The 22,115-nt window shown below is 42.8% G+C and overlaps 5 non-coding genes across 5 annotated transcripts; all 5 read right to left on the bottom strand.

The window, feature by feature from the left end:
- Nucleotides 1–573: 573 nt before the first annotated feature.
- Nucleotides 574–656, bottom strand: TRNAL-UAA. The gene has a single exon. It is a non-coding gene; the product is annotated as a tRNA-Leu (tRNA).
- A 426-nt stretch (nucleotides 657–1,082) lies between these two features.
- On the bottom strand, nucleotides 1,083–1,165 carry TRNAL-UAA. Its single transcript has one exon. It is a non-coding gene; the product is annotated as a tRNA-Leu (tRNA).
- A 7,683-nt stretch (nucleotides 1,166–8,848) lies between these two features.
- TRNAL-UAA lies at nucleotides 8,849–8,931 on the bottom strand. Its single transcript has one exon. It is a non-coding gene; the product is annotated as a tRNA-Leu (tRNA).
- A 1,033-nt stretch (nucleotides 8,932–9,964) lies between these two features.
- On the bottom strand, nucleotides 9,965–10,047 carry TRNAL-UAA. Its single transcript has one exon. It is a non-coding gene; the product is annotated as a tRNA-Leu (tRNA).
- A 2,050-nt stretch (nucleotides 10,048–12,097) lies between these two features.
- Nucleotides 12,098–12,180, bottom strand: TRNAL-UAA. The gene has a single exon. It is a non-coding gene; the product is annotated as a tRNA-Leu (tRNA).
- Between the last annotated feature and the right edge of the window lie 9,935 nt (nucleotides 12,181–22,115).

Here is a 22,115-nt window from a genome sequence, read left to right as displayed (position 1 = left end):
CATAATGAAATGTTGATGGCTAAAAATAAAACGCTTGCTCCGAGGGTCAACTGTTGTCACCTTCAGCGTTTCAACAGTTATAACAACAAAGCTCTTTATGTAGGTTTATACAATTTCTTTCTTCAATAACTGACTTTGAATCTTAATTTTCTTTGCTTTAAGTAGCAATTTGAGTTTAAAGCCCAGGAATTTATGCAGTGTTGTTAACATAAAGTTCATTGTTGCGACAGGTGAAAGTTTTTGTGACTATGCAAAAATAGCTTCAATGTTATTCCAGGATTGGCTCCTTTGAAGGAAACTTGGCAGAATTTCAAATATAAGCCTCACGTTTGGAGAGGGGTTTACACCCAAATAGATACAAATCTTTTGGATTTTATTTCCAAAACCTTAACCACTTGGCCAGTGTGGTATGTACAAATGGCTTTGATTTGTTTTTGATTAACCCACGGTTGACATTTTGAGACTGCATCCAGAAAAAGTCAAATTTTCATAATGCAATCTTGATTGCTGATAATGAAACGCTTGCTCCCAGGACCAACTGTACTTTCCTTCAGCGTTTTTAAAGAAAGGATATACCAGGAGTGGGGTTTGAACCCACGCGGATACATATCCATTGGATCTTAAGTCCAACGCCTTAACCACTCGGCCATCCTGGTGAAAGTCTATGCGCTTTTATTTCTTGCAATGAAAGGAAACAGTTATAACACCACAGTTCTTTACATAGGTTTATATAATTTCTATCTTTAAGAAATGACATGGAAACTTAATTATCTTTGCCTTAAATGGCAATTGCGTGTGCAAAGCCAATGAATTTATCTAGTGGTCACAACATAAACATCATTGTTGCGACGACTAGAGAAAGTTTTTATGACCATGCAAGAATAGCTTTAATGTTATTCCAGGATTGGCTCCTTTGTAGGAAACTTGGGAGAACTCCAAAAAACATCCTTACGCTTGGAGAGTGGTTCACACCCATATGGATACACATAAAAGCCAAAGATTATTATTGAAATGTTGATGGCCGAAAAAAGCTTGCTTAGAGTGTTAGTTGTCATCACCCTCAGCGTTTTAAAGAAAAGGGCTACCAGGAGTGGGGTTTGAACCCACGCGGATATATATCCATTGGATCTTAAGTCCAACGCCTTAACCACTCGGCCATCCTGGTGAAAATCTGTGAACTGGACGCTTGCCATCAAAGGTAGCAGTTATAACACCACAGCACTTTCTATAGGTTTAAACAATTTCTATCTTTATGAACTAACTTTAAAGCTTAATTATCTTTTCCTTAAATAGCAATTTTGACTCTAAAGCCAAGGAATTCATGTCTTGGTCATAACATAAAGTTCATTGTTGCGACAGGGGAAAGTTCTTGTGACCAGCTTCAATGTTGTTTTAGGGTTGGCTCCTTTGCAGGAAATGTGACAGACCTCCGAAAGGTAAACCTCACACTTGGAGAGGTGTTCACACCCACATGGATACGCATCTAATGGTTTTATTTCCAAATCCTTAACCATTTTGTCACCCTGCTAAGAACCAATGAACAAATGGCTATCATTTGCTCTTCATGAACCCTAGGTTGGCATTTTAAGACTACATACACAAAAAGCTGAATTTTCATAATGAAATGTTGATGGCTAAAAATAAAACGCTTGCTCCGAGGGTCAACTGTTGTCACCTTCAGCGTTTCAACAGTTATAACAACAAAGCTCTTTATGTAGGTTTATACAATTTCTTTCTTCAATAACTGACTTTAAATCTTAATTTTCTTTGCTTTAAGTAGCAATTTGAGTTTAAAGCCCAGGAATTTATGCAGTGTTGTTAACATAAAGTTCATTGTTGCGACAGGTGAAAGTTTTTGTGACTATGCAAAAATAGCTTCAATGTTATTCCAGGATTGGCTCCTTTGAAGGAAACTTGGCAGAATTTCAAATATAAGCCTCACGTTTGGAGAGGGGTTTACACCCAAATAGATACAAATCTTTTGGATTTTATTTCCAAAACCTTAACCACTTGGCCAGTGTGGTATGTACAAATGGCTTTGATTTGTTTTTGATTAACCCAAGGTTGACATTTTGAGACTGCATCCAGAAAAAGTCAAATTTTCATAATGAATTCTTGATTGCTGATAATGAAACGCTTGCTCCAAGGACCAACTGTACTTTCCTTCAGTGTTTTTAAAGAAAGGATATACCAGGAGTAAGGTTTGAACCCACGCGGATACAAATCCATTGGATCTTAAGTCAAACGCCTTAACCACTCGGCCATCCTGGTGAAAGTCTATGTGCTTTTATTTCTTGCAATGAAAGGAAACAGTTATAACACCACAGTTCTTTACATAGGTTTATATAATTTCTATCTTTAAGAAATGACTTGGAAACTTAATTATCTTTGTCTTAAATGGCAATTGCGTGTGCAAAGCCAATGAATTTATCTAGTGGTCACAACATAAACATCATTGTTGCGACAACTAGAGAAAGTTTTTATGACCATGCAAGAATAGCTTTAATGTTGGGGGCGGAGCTAGCGCCGGACTGAGATGGCAGCTTGATCCGGAGCTCTGCTCTACAGACCGTCCTATGCACTAGCTATCTTTAGCGAAAAGTCTACAAAATGGTAAAAATCGGGAACCCCAAAGCCGGGGAGCACCCCAATACCAATAAAAATCAGATCGCAGGGGGTGATATGGAAAAGTTCCTGAAGAAAGCAGCCGTCTCATATGTGGCTCGCGACTCCAAAATGGCGCCCGCTCAGTCTCAAAGGGCTAGATCGGAAGAAGAGAGTGATGGTGAAGAACCGCAAGGTAAGGGGTCCCTCCCTATTACCAGAAATTACTTAAAAAGCACCCTGGGTAAAGCCCTTGAACCCCTGTTGAGCGAAGTTGCAGCCATGCGCCAAGACATGCGCCATATAGGGGATAGAGTGGAAGCCCTTGAGAATCAGCAAGTACAGATCACAGATCACCAGAGGGCCACCTCCAACTCACTCCAGAAATGTGGGACCTACCTGAACCAGTTACAAAACGCCTTAGAAGATCAAGAAAATAGAGGCCGAAGAAACAACCTGCGCATAAGAGGGATCCCTGAAGCGTTACTTCCTGGTGACATCCCGGCTGCAGTAATCTCTTTGTGCACATCGCTCCTAGGCCCAGATTTCACTTCAGAGATCGTGTTGGAAAGGGCACATAGGGCACTGCGCCCAAAACCCAAGGCGGAGGAACCCCCAAGAGATATAATTTGCAAGTTTTTAAACTTTCAAGTAAAATCCGCTGTACAAGAAGCCGCTAGAAATAAACAAGATCTGTTATTTGAAGGGGCCCAGATCGCAATATATCAAGATTTAGCCCCTTCCACTTTAAGAAAACGAAAATTCCTTAAGCCTCTGACAGATTGGCTAAGAGCAAACAGGATCCTATATAAATGGAACTTTCCATTTGGACTTTCCTTTCTTCAAGGAGGCCGTCGCATTAATATTACTGCTTTTGCTGACCTGGATGCTGTGTACGACCACCTGCAAATTCCACCAATGCAGATAGAAAATTGGGACTTATTCCAAGACCTCGGTGCTCTCCCTGAAGTCCCTTCCGTGGAAGCTTTCACCTTACAGCATACCCCAAAGATCCACAAGACGGGGAAGAGAGGTCGACAACTTACTCCAAAGAGACTGTCTCAAGATTAACCCGGGATCCATTCTGATACAAGTCTCCATCACAGAGACAGTATTTTCCCTTTCTTTTTCTTTTTCTTTTTCCTCTCCTTGTTCCTTTTCTTTATCCTTTCATTGCTATTACAGCTCTGGTCTCACCTGGATTCATCCAGATAATCTGCTTTATCTTAATATGGGGACTTTCGATAAAGTCTACCCATATAGCTTTATTTACTGCTAGTGAAACCAGGAATGAGACCAGCTTGTTAGGATACTACTTTTATGCCTAATATTATATCATATGCTTCACCTGTCTAACTTCTTCCCCCACTCCCCCCTATTCTATTGTCCTTTCTTCTTATTACTTCTTGAGGAGGGCTTTAATAGCTTCTCCCCTTCACTGAATTCCCGATGATAGTTTAAATTAACATTAGTTTTTCACCTGATTGCAATTTAAGTGCAAAACGGTATGTTAACCGGTCACTGACCAACCTTTCCCCCATGCTTTATACCAGTGGGTCACCCCGCAGACTGGTTGTTCTTTTGGTTTTATGTTATGTTCTCACTTTTTCCCTTTCCCCTTTGTTTAGTTCTAGGTACCTGATACACATATACTTGAACATGGTGGGAGACGGACGGGACTTGAGAGATCCGGCTTCTCTCCTGGATGGGGTGGAGACGCCTGAAACCGTGAGTGTCCTCTCCTGGGGGACCAGCACACCTAGCATCACTCTAGCCACAATAACCCACATCCATGGCTGATATACACATAGCTTCATATAATGTAAAGGGTTTCAATTCACCCTCTAAAAGAAGCCAGATCTTCTCTATATTACGCAAAGAGGGCTCGGATGTGCTGCTTCTCCAGGAGACGCATTTCAGGTTCAACCATTATCCCAATATGGAATTCTCCCACTACCCACTCTGGTTCCACTGTGGGGGGTGCTCTGCCTCATCCGGGGGAGTAAGTATAGGATTTAAAAGGAAAATTCCCTTCAAATATATCGACCAATTGCTGGACCCAGAGGGTAGATTCATTATGGTCAAAGGGAATATAGGGATTCAAAAGTATACCTTCATAAATTTATATGCACCAAACACTAAGCAGGCCGCATGGCTTTCTTCCATATCCCCATTAATAATGTCATTTAAGGAAGGTATTGTGGTTTTGGGTGGGGACCTAAATATAGCCCTTGATCCCCAATTGGATTCATCAACACACAAAACCTCCCACTCCAAGCGCTCCCTAAAATTTATCAGAAATACCCTATGGGATCTCCATTTGATAGATGTTTGGCGTACCCATAATCCCAACACCCTAGACTTTACATTCTATTCCCACCTACACAACAGCTACCACCGCATAGATTACCTTTTTATCTCAAAAGAGCATCTCCAACTATGCCAGTCGGCCAAGATCGGTTCGATACATCTGTCGGATCATGCACCAATCTTTATAAAGGTGTTCTCTCCTACCCACAAACCTAAAAACTTTAACTGGCGACTCAATGAGTTTATCCTCGGGAACTCAGATTCCATAAAGAAAATTGGGTTACTTTTGGAAGAATACTTTGCCTTGAATTCTCTGCCGGAACTTTCACCACAAACCATATGGGATGCCCACAAACCCTTCATAAGGGGCGAGTTTATTAGCCTAGGGTCGCATCTTAAAAAAACTAGAGAAAGTAACATTAATAACCTCCTATCTAAAATAAACAAGCTGGAATCTACCCACAAGAATACCCACTCGGAATTCCAATTACAAGAGCTTTCTAAAACAAGAGCTGAATTAAAAGCCCTAATGCAAACCAATTCGGCTAAGTATTACCTTAACTCTCAATACAAGTTCTTCGCGCATGGGGACAAAGCCACCAAATTCCTCATAAATAGAATAAAAGCTAGAAGAGCTGACAATTACATTCACCAATTGTCCTCCCCTACGGGTGATCCGGTATTTGCTTCATCTAAGATAGCTAAACAATTCAGGGACTTTTATGAAAACCTATATAACCTCCCAACCTCCATCCCCTTAGCATCTCACCCCTCACTAGTCGATACATTTCTCAACTCAACGTCCTGTCCGACTTTATCTGTCAAACAAAAAGAATCGCTGGAAGCTCCATTCACCATGGATGAAATAAACATAGCCTTGGCCCAAATGCCGCAAGGAAAAAGCCCAGGTCCAGATGGACTCCCTGCGTTCTATTATAAAACTTTCAAAAAACATCTTCTACCCCACCTATTGAAGGTATGCAACCAATCTATGCAAGGTATCCCATTATCAAGAGATATGGTGTCTGCCCACATAGCCCTGATTCCAAAAGAGGGGAAAGACCCTAAGATATGCGCAAACTACAGGCCAATATCCCTCCTAAATACTGACCTTAAAATTTTAGCGAAATTGCTGGCCAATCGCCTAGCTGTCCTTCTCCCTCAGCTGGTACATATGGATCAGGTAGGCTTTGTGCGTAATAGGGAAGGTAGAGACAATACTACTAGAGTTATTAATGCTCTATGTTTTGCCAGACATACCTCTACTCCTCTTGTTCTTCTCAGCACTGACGCTGAAAAAGCGTTTGATCGCATAAATTGGAATTACTTGCGACATGTCTTAGCATTCTTCGGCCTGCCTGATCCATATGTCAAGGCTGTATTTGCTATGTATAACCAGGCCACCGCCAGAGTAATGGTCAATGGCGACCTCTCCTCCCCCTTCCGAATCCAAAATGGAACCCGTCAAGGTTGTCCCCTTTCCCCCCTCTTATTCATTTTAGCAATGGAGCCGCTTCTATCTAGACTTAGAATAGATCCCGAGATTAAAGGTATATTCCTAGGGGGTAGATCCCACAAAATTGCGGCATTCGCAGATGATGTTATGATAATGACTTCCAACCCCAATACCTCCCTCCCCATTATTCAGGAACACCTAAAGAATTATAGCATAGTGTCAGATTTTAAGATCAATGAGAGCAAGTCCACTATCATTAGTATAGGAATTACACCGCAGCGTAGACTTTCCTTAATGAAAAACTCCCCTTTTAATTGGTCTTCACCTACCATTACTTACCTAGGGGTGAAACTTAGTCCTTCTATCTCAGACTTGTATACACTAAACTACATTCCCTTAAAGACCGCATTATTTACAGCCCTAGACAAACTCGCCAAATCAGCTCCAACCCTTTCATGGTTTGGAAGAAAAAACATCTTATCTGCTCTCATTATTCCACGCCTCACATACCTCCAACAGGTTCTCCCAATCCCCATCCCTAGATCATACTACTCTGCCTTAAAGCAAAGATTTAGAACCTTCATATGGAATGGTAAAAAAGCGAGACTTGCCTACTCTCTCCTATCCCGGTCACGTTCATCGGGCGGAATAGGGCTCCCAGATCCGGAACTATACGGAAAAGCTATACTTATGTCACGTGTCATTGACTGGCTGAGAAGCACAGACAGCAAATCTTGGGTGGCCATGGAACAAAGTATTATTGGAATGCCAACTCGAGCTTTATGCCTGGGCCATCCCTCTCCCCCCCCAACAAACCTACAACCTTACCCAATTATTAAAGCCACAGTTGAAGCCTGGAAGTGGTGGAATCTTAATCATTGCTCTATTCCCTTCCCTTCTCCTCTGGTCACAGTTAGTGATATCCTTGGCTCATCCTCCAGCGGTCCTAGATATTCCTCCTCTAGCTCAATTAGCTCCTCTTCCACACCAATCTCCCATCTCCTGGAACCACAGGGATTAGTGCCAACGAATGACACCATCAGAAGTATCCTAAATCCACAACCATGTGATTTCAACCTCATCCCACTTGTCAAATCATTTGTTCATAAAAGTAACATGAATGGTGAACTCCTTCGCCCCCTCACATGGCTTGAAGCTTTAATAATTAACCCCATTCCCCCTAAAAAACCTATCTCCCTAATATATAACAAACTCAGAACCCCTCCATTAACTATAAAACCAGCATTTATCCGCTCCTGGGAACTAGAAACTGGCGTGGATCTCCCTCTCCAAATGTTACCTACGTTATTTGAAATTCCACACAAGTCATCTAGATGTGTTAGAATTCAGGAGAACGGATATAAGATCCTTTCGCAGTGGTACATTACCCCAATCAAGTCCTCACACTTTACTAGACCCACTTCCAAGTTATGTTGGAGATGTCAAAGTGAGTTAGGCACCTTTTTACACATTTGGTGGGCATGTCCAGCTATCAACAAATGGTGGACAGAAATCTTTCGGATTTGCAATCAAATATGCTCCTCTAATATAGCCATCTCCCCATATGGAGCACTGCTTACCTTCTTCAACAACAAAACATCATTGCCCCCCTCCTACCTTTTTAAGCAGCTCTTGATAGCAGCCCGTCTTCTGGTTCCTAAGCATTGGCTACAAACTAGCCTTCCCACACTAGAGCAATGGAGACTCAAAGTGGACCAAATCCACCGTTTTGAGGAAATGGCCTCTTGGGAGTCACGGTCCCATTTAACCCACCTAAAAAAATGGGCCCCCTGGACTAAATACAGATTTCAACAGCATTAACTATCCCTAATCAACCCTCTGACCACCTTATGGATTATTATATCTAAGCTTTATGAGCTATGCCGACGGAATGGGAGCAGGGTTGGAGGGATGGGATCGAGATTGAGAAATAGAGCTTGGGTATTTTCAACCCCCACCTTCATCCCCAATCCCTAAGCGAACTATGTACACAATACAGGGTCTGAGAGTGTATATCCTGTCACTGAGACAGGCTAGACTACAGGGGTTTTCCCCTCTACGGCCCTAGTCTATTGTCTATTGTCCATAACCCATATATACTGAATATCTCCTGTATCTCTCTGCAAGGTTCCTCTTCCTTAATCTTCCATGAAATATAACAATGCTCATTTATGATTCTGTGTATGGTACCGATTCACACCACTGTTTGGTGTAATGTTACACTGTAAACTTTCTTATGTGCTAAATAAAAATTTAAAAAAAAAAAAAAAAAAAAAAATAGCTTTAATGTTATTCCAGGATTGGCTCCTTTGTAGGAAACTTGGGAGAACTCCAAAAAACATCCTTACGCTTGGAGAGTGGTTCACACCCATATGGATACACATAAAAGCCAAAGATTATTATTGAAATGTTGATGGCCAAAAAAAGCTTGCTCAGAGTGTTAGTTGTCATCACCCTCAGCATTTTAAAGAAAAGGGCTACCAGGAGTGGGGTTTGAACCCACGCGGATATATATCCATTGGATCTTAAGTCCAACGCCTTAACCACTCGGCCATCCTGGTGAAAATCTGTGAACTGGACGCTTGCCATCAAAGGTAGCAGTTATAACACCACAGCACTTTCTATAGGTTTAAACAATTTCTATCTTTATGAACTAACTTTAAAGCTTTATTATCTTTTCCTTAAATAGCAATTTTGACTCTAAAGCCAAGGAATTCATGTCTTGGTCATAACATAAAGTTCATTGTTGCGACAGGGGAAAGTTCTTGTGACCATGCGCGTACAGCTTCAATGTTGCTCTAGGGTTGGCTCCTTTGCAGGAAATGTGACAGACCTCCGAAAGGTAAACCTCACACTTGGAGAGGTGTTCACACCCACATGGATACGCATCTAATGGTTTAATTTCCAAATCCTTAACCATTTTGTCACCCTGCTAAGAACCAATGAACAAATGGCTATCATTTGCTCTTCATGAACCCTAGGTTGGCATTTTGAGACTACATACACAAAAAGCTGAATTTTCATAATGAAATGTTGATGGCTAAAAATAAAACGCTTGCTCCGAGGGTCAACTGTTGTCACCTTCAGCGTTTCAACAGTTATAACAACAAAGCTCTTTATGTAGGTTTATACAATTTCTTTATTCAATAACTGACTTTGAATCTTAAATTTCTTTGCTTTAAGTAGCAATTTGAGTTTAAAGCCCAGGAATTTATGCAGTGTTGTTAACATAAAGTTCATTGTTGCGACAGGTGAAAGTTTTTGTGACTATGCAAAAATAGCTTCAATGTTATTCCAGGATTGGCTCCTTTGAAGCAAACTTGGCAGAATTTCAAATATAAGCCTCACGTTTGGAGAGGGGTTTACACCCAAATAGATACAAATCTTTTGGATTTTATTTCCAAAACCTTAACCACTTGGCCAGTGTGGTATGTAGAAATGGCTTTGATTTGTTTTTGATTAACCCACGGTTGACATTTTGAGACTGCATCCAGAAAAAGTCAAATTTTCATAATGCAATCTTGATTGCTGATAATGAAACACTTGCTCCCAGGACCAACTGTACTTTCCTTCAGCGTTTTTAAAGAAAGGATATACCAGGAGTGGGGTTTGAACCCACGCGGATACATATCCATTGGATCTTAAGTCCAACGCCTTAACCACTCGGCCATCCTGGTGAAAGTCTATGCGCTTTTATTTCTTGCAATGAAAGGAAACAGTTATAACACCACAGTTCTTTACATAGGTTTATATAATTTCTATCTTTAAGAAATGACTTGGAAACTTAATTATCTTTGCCTTAAATGGCAATTGCGTGTGCAAAGCCAATGAATTTATCTAGTGGTCACAACATAAACATCATTGTTGCGACGACTAGAGAAAGTTTTTATGACCATGCAAGAATAGCTTTAATGTTATTCCAGGATTGGCTCCTTTGTAGGAAACTTGGGAGAACTCCAAAAAACATCCTTACGCTTGGAGAGTGGTTCACACCCATATGGATACACATAAAAGCCAAAGATTATTATTGAAATGTTGATGGCCGAAAAAAGCTTGCTCAGAGTGTTAGTTGTCATCACCCTCAGCGTTTTAAAGAAAAGGGCTACCAGGAGTGGGGTTTGAACCCACGCGGAAATATATCCATTGGATCTTAAGTCCAACGCCTTAACCACTCGGCCATCCTAGTAAAAATCTGTGAACTGGACGCTTGCCATCAAAGGTAGCAGTTATAACACCACAGCACTTTCTATAGGTTTAAACAATTTCTATCTTTATGAACTAACTTTAAAGCTTAATTATCTTTTCCTTAAATAGCAATTTTGACTCTAAAGCCAAGGAATTCATGTCTTGGTCATAACATAAAGTTCATTGATGCGACAGGGGAAAGTTCTTGTGACCATGCGCGTACAGCTTCAATGTTGCTCTAGGGTTGGCTTCTTTGCAGGAAATGTGACAGACCTCCGAAAGGTAAACCTCACACTTGGAGAGGTGTTCACACCCACATGGATACGCATCTAATGGTTTTATTTCCAAATCCTTAACCATTTTGTCACCCTGCTAAGAACCAATGAACAAATGGCTATCATTTGCTCTTCATGAACCCTAGGTTGGCATTTTGAGACTACATACACAAAAAGCTGAATTTTCATAATGAAATGTTGATGGCTAAAAATAAAACGCTTGCTCCGAGGGTCAACTGTTGTCACCTTCAGCGTTTCAACAGTTATAACAACAAAGCTCTTTATGTAGGTTTATACAATTTCTTTCTTCAATAACTGACTTTGAATCTTAATTTTCTTTGCTTTAAGTAGCAATTTGAGTTTAAAGCCCAGGAATTTATGCAGTGTTGTTAACATAAAGTTCATTGTTGCGACAGGTGAAAGTTTTTGTGACTATGCAAAAATAGCTTCAATGTTATTCCAGGATTGGCTCCTTTGAAGGAAACTTGGCAGAATTTCAAATATAAGCCTCACGTTTGGAGAGGGGTTTACACCCAAATAGATACAAATCTTTTGGATTTTATTTCCAAAACCTTAACCACTTGGCCAGTGTGGTATGTACAAATGGCTTTGATGTGTTTTTGATTAACCCGAGGTTGACATTTTGAGACTGCATCCAGAAAAAGTCAAATTTTCATAATGAATTCTTGATTGCTGATAATGAAACGCTTGCTCCAAGGACCAACTGTACTTTCCTTCAGTGTTTTTAAAGAAAGGATATACCAGGAGTAGGGTTTGAACCCACGCGGATACAAATCCATTGGATCTTAAGTCCAACGCCTTAACCCCTCCGCCATCCTGGTGAAAGTCTGTGAAAAAATTTTCTTGCAATGAAAGGAAACATTTATAACACCACAGTTCTTTACATAGGTTTATATAATTTCTATCTTTAAGAAATGACTTGGAAACTTAATTATCTTTGCCTTAAATGGCAATTGCGTGTGCAAAGCCAATGAATTTATCTAGTGGTCACAACATAAACATCATTGTTGCGACGACTAGAGAAAGTTTTTATGACCATGCAAGAATAGCTTCAATGTTATTCCAGGATTGGCTCCTTTGTAGGAAACTTGGGAGAACTCCAAAAAACATCCTTACGCTTGGAGAGTGGTTCACACCCATATGGATACACATAAAAGCCAAAGATTATTATTGAAATGTTGATGGCCGAAAAAAGCTTGCTCAGAGTGTTAGTTGTCATCACCCTCAGCGTTTTAAAGAAAAGGGCTACCAGGAGTGGGGTTTGAACCCACGCGGATATATATCCATTGGATCTTAAGTCCAACGCCTTAACCACTCGGCCATCCTGGTGAAAATCTGTGAACTGGACGCTTGCCATCAAAGGTAGCAGTTATAACACCACAGCACTTTCTATAGGTTTAAACAATTTCTATCTTTATGAACTAACTTTAAAGCTTAATTATCTTTTCCTTAACCACCTCAGCCCCCAGTGCTTAAACACCCTGAAAGACCAGGCCACTTTTTACACTTCTGACCTACACTACTTTCACCGTTTATTGCTCGGTCATGCAACTTACCACCCAAATGAATTTTACCTCCTTTTCTTCTCACTAATAGAGCTTTCATTTGGTGGTATTTCATTGCTGCTGACATTTTTTCTTTTTTTGTTATTAATTGAAATTTAACGATTTTTTTTGCAAAAAAATGACATTTTTCACTTTCAGTTGTAAAATTTTGCAAAAAAAACGAGATCCATATATAAATTTTGCTCTAAATTTATTGTTCTACATGTCTTTGATAAAAAAAAAATGTTTGGGTAAAAAAAAAATGGTTTGGGTAAAAGTTATAGCGTTTACAAACTATGGTACAAAAATGTGAATTTCCGCTTTTTGAAGCAGCTCTGACTTTCTGAGCACCTGTCATGTTTCCTGAGGTTCTACAATGGCCAGACAGTACAAACACCCCACAAATGACCCCATTTCGGAAAGTACACACCCTAAGGTATTCGCTGATGGGCATAGTGAGTTCATAGAACTTTTAATTTTTTGTCACAAGTTAGTGGAAAATGATGATTTTTTTCTTTTTTTTTTCTTTTCTTACAAAGTCTCATATTCCACTAACTTGTGACAAAAAATAAAAACTTCTATGAACTCACTATGCCCATCACGAAATACCTTGGGGTCTCTTCTTTCCAAAATGGGGTCACTTGTGGGGTGGTTATACTGCCCTGGCATTCTAGGGGCCCAAATGTGTGGTAAGGAGTTTGAAATCAAATTCTGTAAAAAATGACCTGTGAAATCCGAAAGGTGCTCTTTGGAATATGGGCCCCTTTGCCCACCTAGGCTGCAAAAAAGTGTCACACATCTGGTATCGCCGTACTCAGGAGAAGGTGGGGAATGTGTTTTGGGGTGTCATTTTATATATACCCATGCTGGGTGAGAGAAATATCTTGGTCAAATGCCAACTTTGTATAAAAAAATGGGAAAAGTTGTCTTTTGCCAAGATATTTCTCTCACCCAGCATGGGTATATGTAAAATGACACCCCAAAACACATTCCCCAACTTCTTCTGAGTACGGAGATACCAGATGTGTGACACTTTTTTGCAGCCTAGGTGGGCAAAGGGGCCCATATTCCAAAGAGCACCTTTCGGATTTCAGAGGTAATTTTTTACAGAATTTGATTTCAAACTCCTTACCACACATTTGGGCCCCTAGAATGCCAGGGCAGTATAACTACCCCACAAGTGACCCCATTTTGGAAAGAAGACACCCCAAGGTATTCCGTGAGGGGCATGGCAAGTTCCTAGAATTTTTTATTTTTTATCACAATTTAGTGGAAAATGATGATTTTTTTTTTTTTTTTTTTTTCATACAAAGTCTCATATTCCACTAACTTGTGACAAAAAATAAAAACGTCCATGAACTCACTATGCCCATCAGCGAATACCTTGGGGTCTCTTCTTTCCAAAATGGGGTCACTTGTGGGGTAGTTATACTGCCCTGGCATTCTAGGGGCCCAAATGTGTGGTAAGGAGTTTGAAATCAAATTCTGTAAAAAATGACCTCTGAAATCCGAAAGGTGCTCTTTGGAATATGGGCCCCTTTGCCCACCTAGGCTGCAAAAAAGTGTCACACATCTGGTATCTCCGTACTCAGAAGAAGTTGGGGAATGTGTTTTGGGGTGTCATTTTACATATACCCATGCTGGGTGAGAGAAATATCTTGGCAAAAGACAACTTTTCCCATTTTTTTATACAAAGTTGGCATTTGACCAAGATATTTCTCTCACCCAGCATGGGTATATGTAAAATGACACCCCAAAACACATTCCCCACCTTCTCCTGAGTACGGCGATACCAGATGTGTGACACTTTTTTGCAGCCTAGGTGGGCAAAGGGGCCCATATTCCAAAGAGCACTTTTCGGATTTCACAGGTCATTTTTTAGAGAATTTGATTTCAAACTCCTTACCACACATTTAGGCCCCTAGAATGCCAGGGCAGTATAACTACCCCACAAGTGACCCCATTTTGGAAAGAAGAGACCCCAAGGTATTCGCTGATGGGCATAGTGAGTTCATGGAAGTTTTTATTTTTTGTCACAAGTTAGTGGAATATGAGACTTTGTATGAAAAAAAAAAAAAAAAAATCAGCATTTTCCACTAGCTTGTGACAAAAAATAAAAAATTCTATGAACTCGCCATGCCCCTCACGGAATACCTTGGGGTGTCTTCTTTCCAAAATGGGGTCACTTGTGGGGTAGTTATACTGCCCTGGCATTTTCCAGGGGCCCTAATGTGTGGTAAGTAGGTAAATGACCTGTGAAATCCTAAAGGTGCTCTTTGGAATATGGGCCCCTTTGCCCACCTAGGCTGCAAAAAAGTGTCACACATGTGGTATCGCCGTATTCAGGAGAAGTTGGGGAATGTGTTTTGGGGTGTCATTTTACATATACCCTTGCTGGGTGAGAGAAATATCTTGACAAAAGACAACTTTTCCCATTTTTTTATACAAAGTTGGCATTTGACCAAGATATTTCTCTCACCCAGCATGGGTATATGTAAAATGACACCCCAAAACACATTCCCCAACTTCTCCTGAGTACGGCGATACCAGATGTGTGACACTTTTTTGCAGCCTAGATGCGCAAAGGTGCCCAAATTCCTTTTAGGAGGGCATTTTTAGACATTTGGATACCAGACTTCTTCTCACGCTTTGGGGCCCCTAGAATGCCAGGGCAGTATAAATACCCCACATGTGACCCCATTTTGGAAAGAAGACACCCCAAGGTATTGAATGAGGGGCATGGCGAGTTCATAGAATTTTTTTTTTTTTGGCACAAGTTAGCGGAAATTGATATTTTTAATTTTTTTCTCACAAAGTCTCCCGTTCCGCTAACTTGGGACAAAAATTTCAATCTTTCATGGACTCAATATGCCCCTCACGGAATACCTGGGGGTGTCTTCTTTCCGAAATGGGGTCACATGTGGGTATTTATACTGCCCTGGCATTCTAGGGGCCCTAAAGCGTGAGAAGAAGTCTGGAATATAAATGTCTAAAAATTTTTACGCATTTGGATTCCGTGAGGGGTAGGGTGAGTTCATGTGAGATTTTATTTTTTGACACAAGTTAGTGGAATATGAGACTTTGTAAGAAAAAAAGAAATAAATTCCGCTAACTTGGGCCAAAAAAATGTCTGAATGGAGCCTTACAGAGGGTGATCAATGACAGGGGGGGTGATCAATGACAGGGGGGGTGATCAATGACAGGGGGGTGATCAATGACAGGGGGGTGATCAATGACAGGGGGGTGATCAATGACAGGGGGGTGATCAATGACAGGGGTGTGATCAATGACAGGGGTGTGATCAATGACAGGGGGGTGATCAATGACAGGGGGGTGATCAATGACAGGGGGGTGATCAGGGAGTCTATATGGGGTGATAACCACAGTCATTGATCATGCCCCTGTAAGGCTTCATTCAGACGTCCGGATGCGTTTTGCGGATCCGATCCATCTATCAGTGCATCCGTAAAAATCATGCGGACATCTGAATGGAGCTTTACAGGGGGGTAATCAATGACAGGGGGGTGATCAGGGAGTCTATATGGGGTGATAACCACAGTCATTGATCACGCCCGTGTAAGGCTTCATTCAGACGTCCGGATGCGGTTTGCGGATCCGATCCATCTATCAGTGGATCCGTAAAAATCATGCGGACTTCTGAATGGAGCTTTACAGGGGGGTAATCAATGACAGGGGGGTAATCAATGACAGGGGGGTGATCAGGGAGTCTATATGGGGTGATCACCACAGTCATTGATCACGCCCCTGTAAGGCTTCATTCAGACGTCCGGATGCGTTTGGCGGATCCGATCCATCTATCAGTGCATCCGTAAAAATCATGCGGACATCTGAATGGAGCTTTACAGGGGGTTGATCAATGACAGGGGTGTAATCAATGACAGGGGGGTGATCAGGGAGTCTATATGGGGTGATCACCACAGTCATTGATCATGCCCCTGTAAGGCTTCATTCAGACGTCCGGATGCGTTTTGCGGATCCGATCCATCTATCAGTGCATCCGTAAAAATCATGCGGACATCTGAATGGAGCTTTACAGGGGGGTGATCAGGGAGTCTATATGGAGTGATCACCACAGTCATTGATCATGCCCCTGTAAGGCTTCATTCAGACGTCCGTATGCGTTTTGCGGATCCGATCCATCTATCAGTGCATCCGTAAAAATCATGCGGACATCTGAATGGAGCTTTACAGGGGGTTGATCAATGACAGGGGTGTAATCAATGACAGGGGGGTGATCAGGGAGTCTATATGGGGTGATAACCACAGTCATTGATCATGCCCCTGTAAGGCTTCATTCAGACGTCCGTATGCGTTTTGCAGATCCGATCCATCTATCAGTGCATCCGTAAAAATCATGCGGACATCTGAATGGAGCTTTACAGGGGGGTGATCAAGGAGTCTATATGGGGTGATCACCACAGTCATTGATCACGCCCCTGTAAGGCTTCATTCAGACGTCCGGATGCGTTTTGCGGATCCGATCCATCTATCAGTGCATCCGTAAAAATCATGCGGACATCTGAATGGAGCTTTACAGGGGGTTGATCAATGACAGGGGTGTAATCAATGACAGGGGGGTGATCAGGGAGTCTATATGGGGTGATCACCACAGTCATTGATCATGCCCCTGTAAGGCTTCATTCAGACGTCCGGATGCGTTTTGCGGATCCGATCCATCTATCAGTGCATCCGTAAAAATCATGCGGACATCTGAATGGAGCTTTACAGGGGGGTGATCAGGGAGCCTATATGGGGTGATCACCACAGTCATTGATCATGCCCCTGTAAGGCTTCATTCAGACGTCCGGATGCGTTTTGCGGATCCGATCCATCTATCAGTGGATCCGTAAAAATCATGCGGACGTCTGAATGGAGCTTTACAGGGGGATGATCAATGACAGGGGGGTAATCAATGACAGGGGGGTGATCAGGGAGTCTATATGGGGTGATCACCACAGTCATTGATCACGCCCCTGTAAGGCTTCATTCAGACGTCCGGATGCGTTTTGCGGATCCGATCCATCTATCAGTGGATCCGTAAAAATCATGCGGACGTCTGAATGGAGCTTTACAGGGGGGTTATCAATGACAGGGGGGTGATCAATGACAGGGGGGTGATCAGGGAGTCTATATGGGGTGATCAGGGGCTAATAAGGGGTTAATAAGTGACGGGGGGGGGTGTAGTGTAGTGTAGTGGTGCTTGGTGCTACTTTACTAAGCTACCTGTGTCCTCTGGTGGTCGATCCAAACAAAGGGGACCACCAGAGGACCAGGTAGCAGGTATATTAGACGCTGTTATCAAAACAGCGTCTAATATACCTGTTAGGGGTTAAAAAAAACACATCTCCAGCCTGCCAGCGAACGATCGCCGCTGGCAGGCTGGAGATCAACTCTCTTACCTTCCGTTCCTGTGAGCGCGCGCGCCTGTGTGCGCGCGTTCACAGGAAATCTCGCGTCTCGCGAGAGGACGCGCCGGCGCGTCCAGGAGGAATGAATCAACCACCTCCAGGACGCGTCTGTGCGTACAGCGGTCCGGAGGTGGTTAAATAGCAATTTTGACTCTAAAGCCAAGGAATTCATGTCTTGGTCATAACATAAAGTTCATTGTTGCGACAGGGGAAAGTTCTTGTGACCATGCGCGTACAGCTTCAATGTTGCTCTAGGGTTGGCTCCTTTGCAGGAAATGTGACAGACCTCCGAAAGGTAAACCTCACACTTGGAGAGGTGTTCACACCCACATGGATACGCATCTAATGGTTTTATTTCCAAATCCTTAACCATTTTGTCACCCTGCTAAGAACCAATGAACAAATGGCTATCATTTGCTCTTCATGAACCCTAGGTTGGCATTTTGAGACTACATACACAAAAAGCTGAATTTTCATAATGAAATGTTGATGGCTAAAAATAAAACGCTTGCTCCGAGGGTCAACTGTTGTCACCTTCAGCGTTTCAACAGTTATAACAACAAAGCTCTTTATGTAGGTTTATACAATTTCTTTCTTCAATAACTGACTTTGAATCCTAATTTTCTTTGCTTTAAGTAGCAATTTGAGTTTAAAGCCCAGGAATTTATGCAGTGTTGTTAACATAAAGTTCATTGTTGCGACAGGTGAAATTTTTTGTGACTATGCAAAAATAGCTTCAATGTTATTCCAGGATTGGCTCCTTTGAAGGAAACTTGGTAGAATTTCAAATATAAGCCTCACGTTTGGAGAGGGGTTTACACCCAAATAGATACAAATCTTTTGGATTTTATTTCCAAAACCTTAACCACTTGGCCAGTGTGGTATGTACAAATGGCTTTGATTTGTTTTTGATTAACCCAAGGTTGACATTTTGAGACTGCATCCAGAAAAAGTCAAATTTTCATAATGAATTCTTGATTGCTGATAATGAAACGCTTGCTCCAAGGACCAACTGTACTTTCCTTCAGTGTTTTTAAAGAAAGGATATACCAGGAGCATGGTTTGAACCCACACGGATACAAATCCATTGGATCTTAAGTCTAACGCCTTAACCCCTCCGCCATCCTGGTGAAAGTCTGTGAAATTTATTTCTTGCAATGAAAGGAAACATTTATAACACCACAGTTCTTTACATAGGTTTATATAATTTCTATCTTTAAGAAATGACTTGGAAACTTAATTATCTTTGCCTTAAATGGCAATTGCGTGTGCAAAGCCAATGAATTTATCTAGTGGTCACAACTAGAGTTAAGCGAACACCTGGATGTTCGGGTTCGACGAGTTCGGCCGAACTTTCGAAAAATGTTCGGGTTCGGGATCCGAACTCGACCCGAACTTCATCCCGAACCCGAACCCCATAGAAGTCAATGGGGACCCGAACTTTTGGGCACTAAAAAGGCTGTAAAACACACCCGGAAAGGGCTAGAGGGCTGCAAAAGGCAGCAAAATGTAGTTAAATCCCCTGCAAACAAATGTAGATAGGGAAATGATGAGTTAACATAAAATAAATAAAAATTAAACAATATTAATTGGAGTGAGGTCCCATAGCACAGAATCAGGCTTCAAGTCACCCACCAATGGAGAAGGTCACTTACTATTATTTTGACCACAGCACCCAGACAAAGGAGAGAGGTCCCACAGCAGAGAACCAGGCATCATATCACCCACCACAGGAGTAGGCCACCATTTAGTTACTTTGACCCCTACACCCAGACGGAGGAGAGAGGTTACACAGCAGAGAATCAGGCATTTAGATCACCCACCACCGGAGTAGGCCACCATTGAATCAGACCCCGGCAACCATGTCAGATGGCACAAGCATAAGCTTTATATCAATCAGCACAGGAGAAGGCGACTTTGACAGACTTTGACCCCTACACCCGGACGGAGGAGAGAGGTTTCAAAGCAGAGAATCAGGCATTTAGATCACCCACCACAGGAGTAGGCCCCAATTTAATGGGACCCCGGCAACCATGTCAGATGGCACAACCATCAGCTTCATATCAATCAGCACAGGAGAAGGCGACTTTGAAAGACTTTGACCCCTACACCCAGACGGAGGAGAGAGGTTTCACAGCAGAGAATCAGGCATTTAGATCACCCACCACAGGAGTAGGCCCCCATTGAATCAGACCCCGGCAACCATGTCAGATGGCACAACCATCAGCTTTATATCAATCAGCACAGGAGAAGGCGACTTTGAAAGACTTTGACCCCTACACCCAGATGGAGGAGAGAGGTTTCACAGCAGAGAATCAGGCATCATATCAACCACCACAGGAGAAGCCACCATTTAGTTACTTTGACCCCTGCACCCAGGAAGAGGAGAGAGGCACCACAGCACATATTCTGGCATCATATCAGCCACCACAGGAGAAGCCACCATTGAGTTACTTTGACCCCCGCACCCAGGAAGAGGAGAGAGGCACCACAGCACATATTCTGGCATCATATCAGCCACCACAGGAGAAGCCACCATTGAGTTACTTTGACCCCCGCACCCAGGAAGAGGAGAGAGGCACCACAGCACATATTCTGGCATCATATCAGCCACCACAGGAGAAGCCACCATTGAGTTACTTTGACCCCTGCACCCAGGAAGAGGAGAGAGGCCCCACAGCACATATTCTGGCATCATATCAGCCACCACAGGAGAAGCCACCATTTAGTTACTTTGACCCCTTCACCCAAACAGAGGAGAGAGGTTCCACATCAGAGAATCAGGCATCATATCAACCACCACAGGAGTAGGCCCCAATTTAATGGGACCCCGGCAACCATGTCAGATGGCACAACCATCAGCTTCATATCAATCAGCACAGGAGAAGGCGACTTTGAAAGACTTTGACCCCTACACCCAGACGGAGGAGAGAGGTTTCACAGCAGAGAATCAGGCATTTAGATCACCCACCACAGGAGTAGGCCCCCATTGAATCAGACCCTGGCAACCATGTCAGATGGCACAACCATCAGCTTTATATCAATCAGCACAGGAGAAGGCGACTTTGAAAGACTTTGACCCCTACACCCAGATGGAGGAGAGAGGTTTCACAGCAGAGAATCAGGCATCATATCAACCACCACAGGAGAAGCCACCATTTAGTTATTTTGACCCCTGCACCCAGGAAGAGGAGAGAGGCACCACAGCACATATTCTGGCATCATATCAGCCACCACAGGAGAAGCCACCATTGAGTTACTTTGACCCCCGCACCCAGGAAGAGGAGAGAGGCACCACAGCACATATTCTGGCATCATATCAGCCACCACAGGAGAAGCCACCATTGAGTTACTTTGACCCCCGCACCCAGGAAGAGGAGAGAGGCACCACAGCACATATTCTGGCATCATATCAGCCACCACAGGAGAAGCCACCATTGAGTTACTTTGACCCCTGCACCCAGGAAGAGGAGAGAGGCCCCACAGCACATATTCTGGCATCATATCAGCCACCACAGGAGAAGCCACCATTTAGTTACTTTGACCCCTTCACCCAAACAGAGGAGAGAGGTTCCACATCAGAGAATCAGGCATCATATCAACCACCACAGGAGTAGGCCACAATTTAATGGGACCCCGGCAACCATGTCAGATGGCACAACCATCAGCTTCATATCAATCAGCACAGGAGAAGGCGACTTTGAAAGACTTTGACCCCTACACCCAGACGGAGGAGAGAGGTTTCACAGCAGAGAATCAGGCATTTAGATCACCCACCACAGGAGTAGGCCCCCATTGAATCAGACCCTGGCAACCATGTCAGATGGCACAACCATCAGCTTTATATCAATCAGCACAGGAGAAGCCACCATTGAGTTACTTTGACCCCTGCACCCAGGAAGAGGAGAGAGGCCCCACAGCACATATTCTGGCATCATATCAGCCACCACAGGAGAAGCCACCATTGAGTTACTTTGACCCCCGCACCCAGGAAGAGGAGAGAGGCCCCACAGCACATATTCTGGCATCATATCAGCCACCACAGGAGTAGGCCACAATTTAGTTTATTTGACCCCTGCACCCAGGAAGAGGAGAGAGGCCCCACAGCACATATTCTGGCATCATATCACACACCACAGGAGAAGGCCTCTTTCAGTGATTTAGGCCTTTGGACCCAGACAGAGGAGAGAGGTCAGAGATTAGCTTCATATCCCCCAGCACAGCAGAAGACCGCTTTATTTGACTTAGGCCTCAGCACCCAGACAGAAGACAGAGGTAGCATGGCAGAGGT

The sequence above is a fragment of the Bufo bufo genome, unplaced genomic scaffold, assembly GCF_905171765.1.
Source record: "Bufo bufo unplaced genomic scaffold, aBufBuf1.1, whole genome shotgun sequence".
NCBI classification, from domain to species: Eukaryota; Metazoa; Chordata; class Amphibia; order Anura; family Bufonidae; genus Bufo; species Bufo bufo.
Note: the sequence above shows the minus strand (reverse complement) of the source record. Positions and strands in the feature narration are given on the sequence as shown.